Source organism: Ovis aries, chromosome 14 (genome assembly GCF_016772045.2).
Source record: "Ovis aries strain OAR_USU_Benz2616 breed Rambouillet chromosome 14, ARS-UI_Ramb_v3.0, whole genome shotgun sequence".
Taxonomy (NCBI): Eukaryota; Metazoa; Chordata; class Mammalia; order Artiodactyla; family Bovidae; genus Ovis; species Ovis aries.
This window is the reverse complement of record NC_056067.1, coordinates 37,698,027-37,705,580: the sequence shown is the minus strand read 5'-3', so window position 1 is coordinate 37,705,580 and position 7,554 is coordinate 37,698,027. Positions and strand designations below refer to the sequence as shown.

At 53.3% G+C, this 7,554-nt stretch overlaps 1 protein-coding gene across 3 annotated transcripts in view; it reads right to left on the bottom strand.

Moving 5' to 3' along the window:
• ZFHX3 (zinc finger homeobox 3) overlaps nucleotides 1-7,554 on the bottom strand; it is a 252,177-nt gene that overhangs the window by 217,609 nt on the left and 27,014 nt on the right. The gene's annotated exons all lie outside the window — the stretch shown is intronic.

Here is a 7,554-nt window from a genome sequence, read left to right as displayed (position 1 = left end):
TCTTTCTCTGTAGCATTTCCCTTCTTTCCAAACACTGCGTTTTTCTTACCAATTACACATACTAAGGGAGTGGAGGGAGTATAAACTCCATGAGGACAAGGATGGCTTCCTTTTCCCCTTCCCCCACTGCAGGAGTGCCAGCACCTAGCAGTGCCTGGCACCCGAGATGTCAACATTTGATGAAAAAGTGGACGCAAGGTTAAGAGGCAGGAAGGAGCCTGAGGTCAGGGGCAGCAGCAGTGTGGAGGACAGCCAGGACTGAGAGCTCCAATGGAGTCTGCAGGCTGAGCACCAGAGGCTCCCAAGTCCTTGCAGGCAGATGGAAAGTGCTAGGCATCATGAAGCGCCTGCAGGCCCTGATCAGGAGAACAAGAGGAAGGAAAGAGAGCAGGGTCTCTTGACCTTGGTGCTACTGACACGCCGCATATTCTTTACAGGGGTGGAGGGCTGTCCTGTACACTGGAGGAGGCTTAGCTGCATTCCTGACCTCCCTCAACCAGCTGCTGGGAGCATCTCCCACCAGGCTGCAACAGCCCCAAATGTCTCCAGACTGTCACCTGTCCCCGTGGGATGAGTGGGAGGCAAAGTCAGCTCCTATGAGATCCAACAGAATGTGGTAGTGGTCTGTGCACAGAGCGACCCCTGAAAGCATGGACCTCAAAGGACCAGCCGGAAGCACAGGTGGGCAAGTTGGCCAGACACCAGGTGTACTTGCGACAGGGCCCACCCCTGGTGACCTAAACAGCACATATCCCTTCTAAAAACAGAGGTCACCACACTAGCTGGCTTTTGTCCTCAAGGCCTAAGAAGTGCCAAATCCCCTCTGTTTCCAGGAGGAGGTTCCAGTCTAGAGTCTTATGTTGAAATACATCTGCTTTTAAAATACCATATTGCTGAACCAACTCAACTCTAGCCCAGGTTTTGCCTACAGGCCACGACTTTGAAATCTCCGGCACAGAGGCTGCCTAGAGGCAGAAGCGGGGGCAGCCTGGAGATTCCTTAGAACCTGTAGGAATTTAGCCACAAGGAAATGGGGCCCTGGACAAGGCCTGTGAGAATGAGCTGAAGAAAAGGGCCAAGTCCCAGAAACTTCAGTTGAAATACGATAAGCACACCGGGACAACTGCCCACATGTTCCTGAAACACAGGTCTTCAGTGCAAGTGTCAGCCTAACAGTTGCTGGCTTTGGAGAGTTCCTTGAAGAGGAAAGTGAAGGCAGGGAGGTCCCACCCTTAATTTGAAAAGGCGTGTGAGCTTGTGCCCACATGATCCTATAAGCCTTAAACCCATCCTGGACAAAGCCAAGGCCTCCCCATCCTCACAGTGCTCAGGAACTAGCCTGACCACCCGCATGAACCTTTCCCGATGTTCAGTACACCCAGACCACCAGCCAAGGAGCAGCCAGATTCAGACCAACCTCTCCCAAGGACTGGGGCAATGTCACTGTGCTAATGAGAACTCTTCCTGCCTCCCCAACCAGGTCTAGGCACCTTCTGGACTCCCTCCCATGATAATCTGGCCTGAGAAGGACCCCAAGGCATCCTTCAAGACAATCCCTCTGTGTTAAAGAAAATGGGGCTTAGGCAAGTGAGCGTCGGGAAGCCTGGTGGAATCACAGCTCAGGTCCACAACCTCATACCACCACCAGCGCATTTTGATTTGTTTGGCCCCCACCTACACAGGTCCCGGAACTCGGACCAATGAGAAGGTCGTTCTGACAACACATACCATGGTGTTGGTTCGAAGGCAGTGTGGTCTCATCTACGTTAGACTGTGACAGAAAGCAAAAGAGCTTTGAGTGACTCGTCCATTTCTGGACACGCTCAGGGTGGGGGTGGCGGTGGGTTACGACACAGGCGTTCACTGCCCAATCTGTAAACCAGGTAGAATGACCTGTCATCTTCTCAGAGAGAGTTACCCTACCACAAAGCATGATCATAATTAAAGAACACCGTTCCCAGCATGGTGCACCATCAAGCACAGAGGCAAAGGCGGCCTTGATCAGCATCAGATGCTCGGTCTGATCAAGGTCACTGGAGAGAAGGTAAAACGGTCAGAGGCCCCTAATCTCACCTCCACGCTGCTCTGCCTTGCTTGCTGTGAATGGATCACCCGAGTCTTTGGCCGAGGAAGGAGGAGGCTGGATAAGCAGGGGAAGGGAGGGACAAGGAAGGAGGGAGGCAGGACTCTCTCCCATGGGCAGCACCGTGACGGCAGCAGACTCCAGGAAACCGCCGGCTGGTCTCCATGAGCCTTGTGACACCCCACAGGTGCAGACCTCCCCGCGTTGCCTTCCCTCCCACTGCCCATGGCCACTGCACCAACCACAGCGATGCTGATGGGGTTAGAGCGTCTCCAACCATCTTATCCTCTTACCCGACCGGCAAGAAGGGGCTGCAGAGAAGCCCATGTAAGACACCCAAGGAAAAAAATCTCTGGGCTGGGGCCTGAGGCATGGGGACACACAGACAAAACTCAGCGGCACCAGGGTTCAGCGAGGCCAGAGCGGCCAGTGGGAGCCATGGACGGGTCACCCCCAAGTCCTCGTGTGGCAGGTTCTGTCTCCCAGAATCCAGTTAGCCACATCTGTGAGCTGATTCCTGGGAGAAGAGTCCAGAGTCAGAAGGCATCTAAGTGGCTTGGCCAAGTGAAGACTCTGTAAATCAAGCAGCCGCATGTTCTGCAGACAGACTCCAGACTCACAGACGACCAGCTGCAGAAGGAACAGCATGTTCCGCTGTGCCCCATCCCGGCAGCTCTGGAATCACACGTCACCACCCCCCGCCCCTGGCAAGACTGCGGGCACAGGGAGGCCCTGCCCCCCACCGCGGGTACCATGGGGTGTCTCTGCCCCCCAGCATGGCATCCTCCTAGCCTTCCCCCAGATGCCCACCCATCTTCTGGAGACCTTGCTTGGCCTTCTCCCACATATGATTTCCTCATGTATCCATTTTTAGGAATCAATGTTTTTGTGAAGAAGAGGAGGAGAAAGTTCCCACATGTAGAAGGCTCACACCCTGGGGAGGAATGAAGGGGTGGGGGGTGGTCAGTGAGCACTTGTTGAAAGAAGATGTGGACAAGAGCGATGAGGAGCAGAAGAAAACCTCTCGTCAGCTCTGAAAGTTAAACAGGAGCAATCGCCCATCGCTCCCCCACCCAGCTTGCTCCCGGCCTTGCCTGTCTTCGAGTCCCCCCAGCCCAGGAGGCAGCACACTGGCGGACCCCCAAGGCGGGAGGGCCCCAGCAAAGGAAGGGAGCGCCGTGGGAGTTTGCGGGAGCTCCACCTCTGGGAATGGATTTGATGTCAAGTGTCAGCAAGTAAATTGCTATTGGCTTCTCGATAAGCAGCAGTAGTGAGCTAAGTGTTTCCCCGTATTGTGCGGGCTCTCGCGGACTCAATACGGCAGTATTGACAGCACCATCACGCAGTAATCCAGGCTCCACTAATACCTACACTTCCTCAATGAAAATACACTCTCCGCTTGGACACCAGCCCATTAGCTTTGGGCTGGAACCTCCGGCCTCCTCTGCTCCCCCCAACCACCTCTGTGCCCTGGAACTGGCATCTCCCGGTTGGGATCGCCCCCAAACGCCCTGGCCAACTCGACCATCCCAGCCCACGTATTGTCAGGGCCCAGCCTGAAAGATAAACAGCCGGAGACCTACAGGAAAAGGCCTGCTCTCTCCATCTATAAATCACCAGTGGGCAGGAAAGAAAAGTGATCCAACTCTTTAAGGATAAAAATCTCAGCAGTCGCTGAGGAAAATTGATGTTCCCTTGCAAAGCCAGAGATGTTCACTCTGGGAAGATGCATGTCTTCAAGTTTTCGGAGACAAAGAAACTCAGACTTCACCCAGCATGACACAGGGATGAGACGAGCTCTAACAATCATGCCAGACGCTAGGTTTCCACAAGGTAAGTCCCCACGGCCTAGCCAGTCTTAGATAGATTTACATACTGAAGGGCCTGCTAATTCAAAAATAAACACCATGCAAACACAGGCTATTTTTCAAATCCATCTCTCATCAATCTTGACTTTCAGAACACCCTGGAGTAGGTAAGGGACAAGATTATATTACAGAGACAAATGAAACAGAGAAGGTAAGTGACTTACCTAAGGTCACACAGCTAGTTACCAGTGGGTTTGATCTTAGAGACTCGACTAGAGGTTGGCAAACTTTTTTCCGTGGAAAGTCAGGTAAATATTTTCAGCTTTGGGGCCTTTCAGTGTCTGCTTGCAACTGCTCAGCTCTTTTCACTGTGGCATGGGAGCTGCCACAGCCATGTAAAAGGACAAGCCCAGCTGTTTTCCAATAAAATCTTACTCATGGACACAAGTAAGATTTTTTGCATATTTTCATATGTCACGAAACAACATTCTTCTTTGGACTCCCCCAACCATTCTAAAAGGTGAAAACCATGCCTAGCTCACGGACCATACAAAAACAGGCGTTGAGCCAGATGGGGCCTGCAGGCGTGTTTGCAGTCTGCTGATCCCAGCCCACTGGGGGATGTGAAGTATCTAGAACACCACAAGTCAAACAGAATGGGCACCATCATTCCCAGGCTCATTACAACTGTAATAATCCCGTCCAGTGAAACTGCTTGACCCTCCAGCACCAAACACAACGCCCAGCCCCCAGGTGTCCAACAGTGACACAGCTGCACACCCATAACACACTGGCCAAGTCTTCACACTTCTATAGACGCACTGCCTTTTGTTGGGAATTTCTGCACAAATTTCAAAGTTAAGAAACTTTCCACAGACGCACGCCCAGGCCACTGCTGGGGTAATACACTAACGGCTGCTGCTGCTGCTGCTAAGTCGCTTCAGTCGTGTCCGACTCTGTGCGACCCCATAGATGGCAGCCCATCAGGCTCCCCCGTCCCTGGGATTCTCCAGGCAAGAACACTGGAGTGGGTTGCCATTTCCTTCTCCAATGCATGAAAATGAAGAGTGAAAGTGAAGTCACTCAGTCGTGTCCGACTCTTAGCGACCCCAGAGACTGCAGCCTACCAGGCTCCTCCGTCCATGGGATTTTCTAGGCAAGAGTACTAGAGTGGGGTGCCATTGCCTTCTCCGACACTAACAGCAGAAGTCATTTATTTTCAAAACCAGCACACATATATTTAACAGTGTCCTTAAATCCAGTGTTGGGATGAGTGACCTGCCCTGTGCTACCGCCCCCTCACCCCCCCACCCCACCCCAATCCCCTGCCCCAAGGAGCAGTTTTGGTCTCTCTGTGTTCAGGAAGAAGAAGCCCGGCCAGAGAGGGGTTAAGGCCCTTCCAGGCTGTGATCTGATAAATGGCTGTGCAGAAAGCAGGTTCCCTCACTTTGAGATATGATGTCACTAACCTTTATTGATCCACTATCAGAGAACTTTGCTTATCTCTCTCCTGTGATATACTGCCCCTCCTGTGCTCAACTAGTGTTTAATACACTGCCGGCTGCCCCGCACTCCTCATCGCTCAACACCGCGGCGCGAGGCTGCCACGGGGGCCAATATTTTACAGCCAGGCCTCGCCAACACAGACACTCCCTGACGCGGTGGGGAGGGCACCCCCACTCCCACCAGGATGCCGGGCCCCAGGTGCACCCTGACTGTGGACCAGGATGTTGGTGGGGGCCAGGGCCCCTCTGAGCATCTCCTGCTCACCCTTTTAAAAAGCACACCTCCAGTCCCTTCAAACTGCCAGCCCACCAGGTTCATGAGAACAGAAGCGCCGCCAAGTGAAGCCTCCCATTGGAGAAATGAGCTTCCTGTTTCTCCTCTTGCAGTCAAGACCTCAGCCTAATCAGGAGCTGGAAAACACTACCCACTTAAGCGCGGGACAGTCATTCGACAGGAATCACGCCAGGACCAGAGCCAGAAGACATACCCAGGTGTAGCCAGGCAGGCTCTGATTCTGAGAGATAGCAGGGTTCCACTGCCCGGGGCAGGCCTAATGCTGGAGCAGCCACACACTGGGTCTGGGGTCCTCCCAACCCACAGGCGAACTGGGCACAGTGCACAGCCCGTGCCGCACCCAAGGGTGGGTGAGCCAGCAAGTGCCAAGATTCAGGAGGAGACTGTTTCACTGAAGAGCGGGCATCAACCTCCTCTGTTCCCTGCTGTCAACCTCAGATGCCTCGGAACCACTCGACTCGCGGGACCCTACCTGTTGCCCCTGGAGGAGCCGGTGGACAAGACTGTGCCCTCCCCCCCAACCCCGCCCCGTCCAGCCCGGCCGACAAGGGGCCGTGGGCAGCCGGGGAGAACCAGCACGCCCTTCCACTGCCCTGGGGCACCCAGAATTTGCCTAATTGAACATTAACAAGTTGCTACAATAAAGTTCCTCTGTTGTGAGCTAGGAACCTTTTCGGCAACAACAACAGAAGTCTTGTTACAAACCGCTCTCTAAAGCCAGGCCTCAGTCTCGACAGGTGTGAACAAGATTTAAACACCTCCTACAATACAATGCAATCCAAACAAAGGGGAAAGTCAATCCCAACCTCCTGGGGTGAACCTTGTCTAACATCTTCTTCACTCATTCAGCCCAAGGGAGCCAAGTGAACGCGTGGAAAGATTGTCTCCAGGCCGGGCAAGGAGACCTAACCAGCCCTGAAGCAGGTCTCTCTACCACTCCAGACCGGCCAGCAGCCTGGTCACCCTCTAGCAGAAGGCGAGACCACGAACGCCGCACATACAATCCTGGGCCCCCACACGCACCTTCCATCCACCCCTAACTCGGCCAGCTGGTAGACTGTTCTGGCGAGCTTCCTACACTCCTGGTCCCTAGCTCAGCGCTTGGCTCTTCCATGCAAGAGGTAAGCAGAGGAGGAGACCCCCAGGTCCCAGGGTCTGAGCCGTTCTTTCTCCTAAAGGGGGCCTGGGCAAGTCCTAACGCATCCTCCTGCTGAATGCTGGGGAAGAGATGAGACTCCGGGACTAGATTTATCACTAAAATTTTTTTGAGGGCCGCTCCAGGTAGAAACATAGGAGGGGTGTGTGTTGGACAAGGAGGAATTATCCCTCCCATTGATTTTCCACTCTGGAGTATTAGAGAGAACACAGCATTTATCTGGAGATTTCTTCCCAAAGCCAACCACATCAATGGGACTTGAAAGAGCTTATCTGCAACCACCATCACTGCGAAAAGTGGGCACCCCGGTAGGGAACTCGATGAGCCCCACGGTTCCATGGTGACATCTTGAAGCCCTCGTTATTGTTACTCGACTTCAAATGAGTGAGCGAGAAGGCAGAGAGGGGAGTGGCAGAGGGGACACCGTGGGCAAGATTGACAAAGGACAAAGAAGGAAATTCTCTCTCCCCCAGGCCTCTGCTCCAATGAGAACACAAAACGGCTCCGGAACAAAACCTGAAAAAAAGCAGCAAGCACATACGCAGGCCTCCAGCCATTCCTATTTTGGGCACCCGTCCTCTGTTCTTTTCCAAACTCTTGGGCATTTTTTTTTTAAGTGATAAACACTAATAATCCAGCTTTTGATCCTAACTCTCCTTCTCTCCCAGTGCAAGAGAAAAGCTGTCAGCACTTTTTTTCCCCCAAGT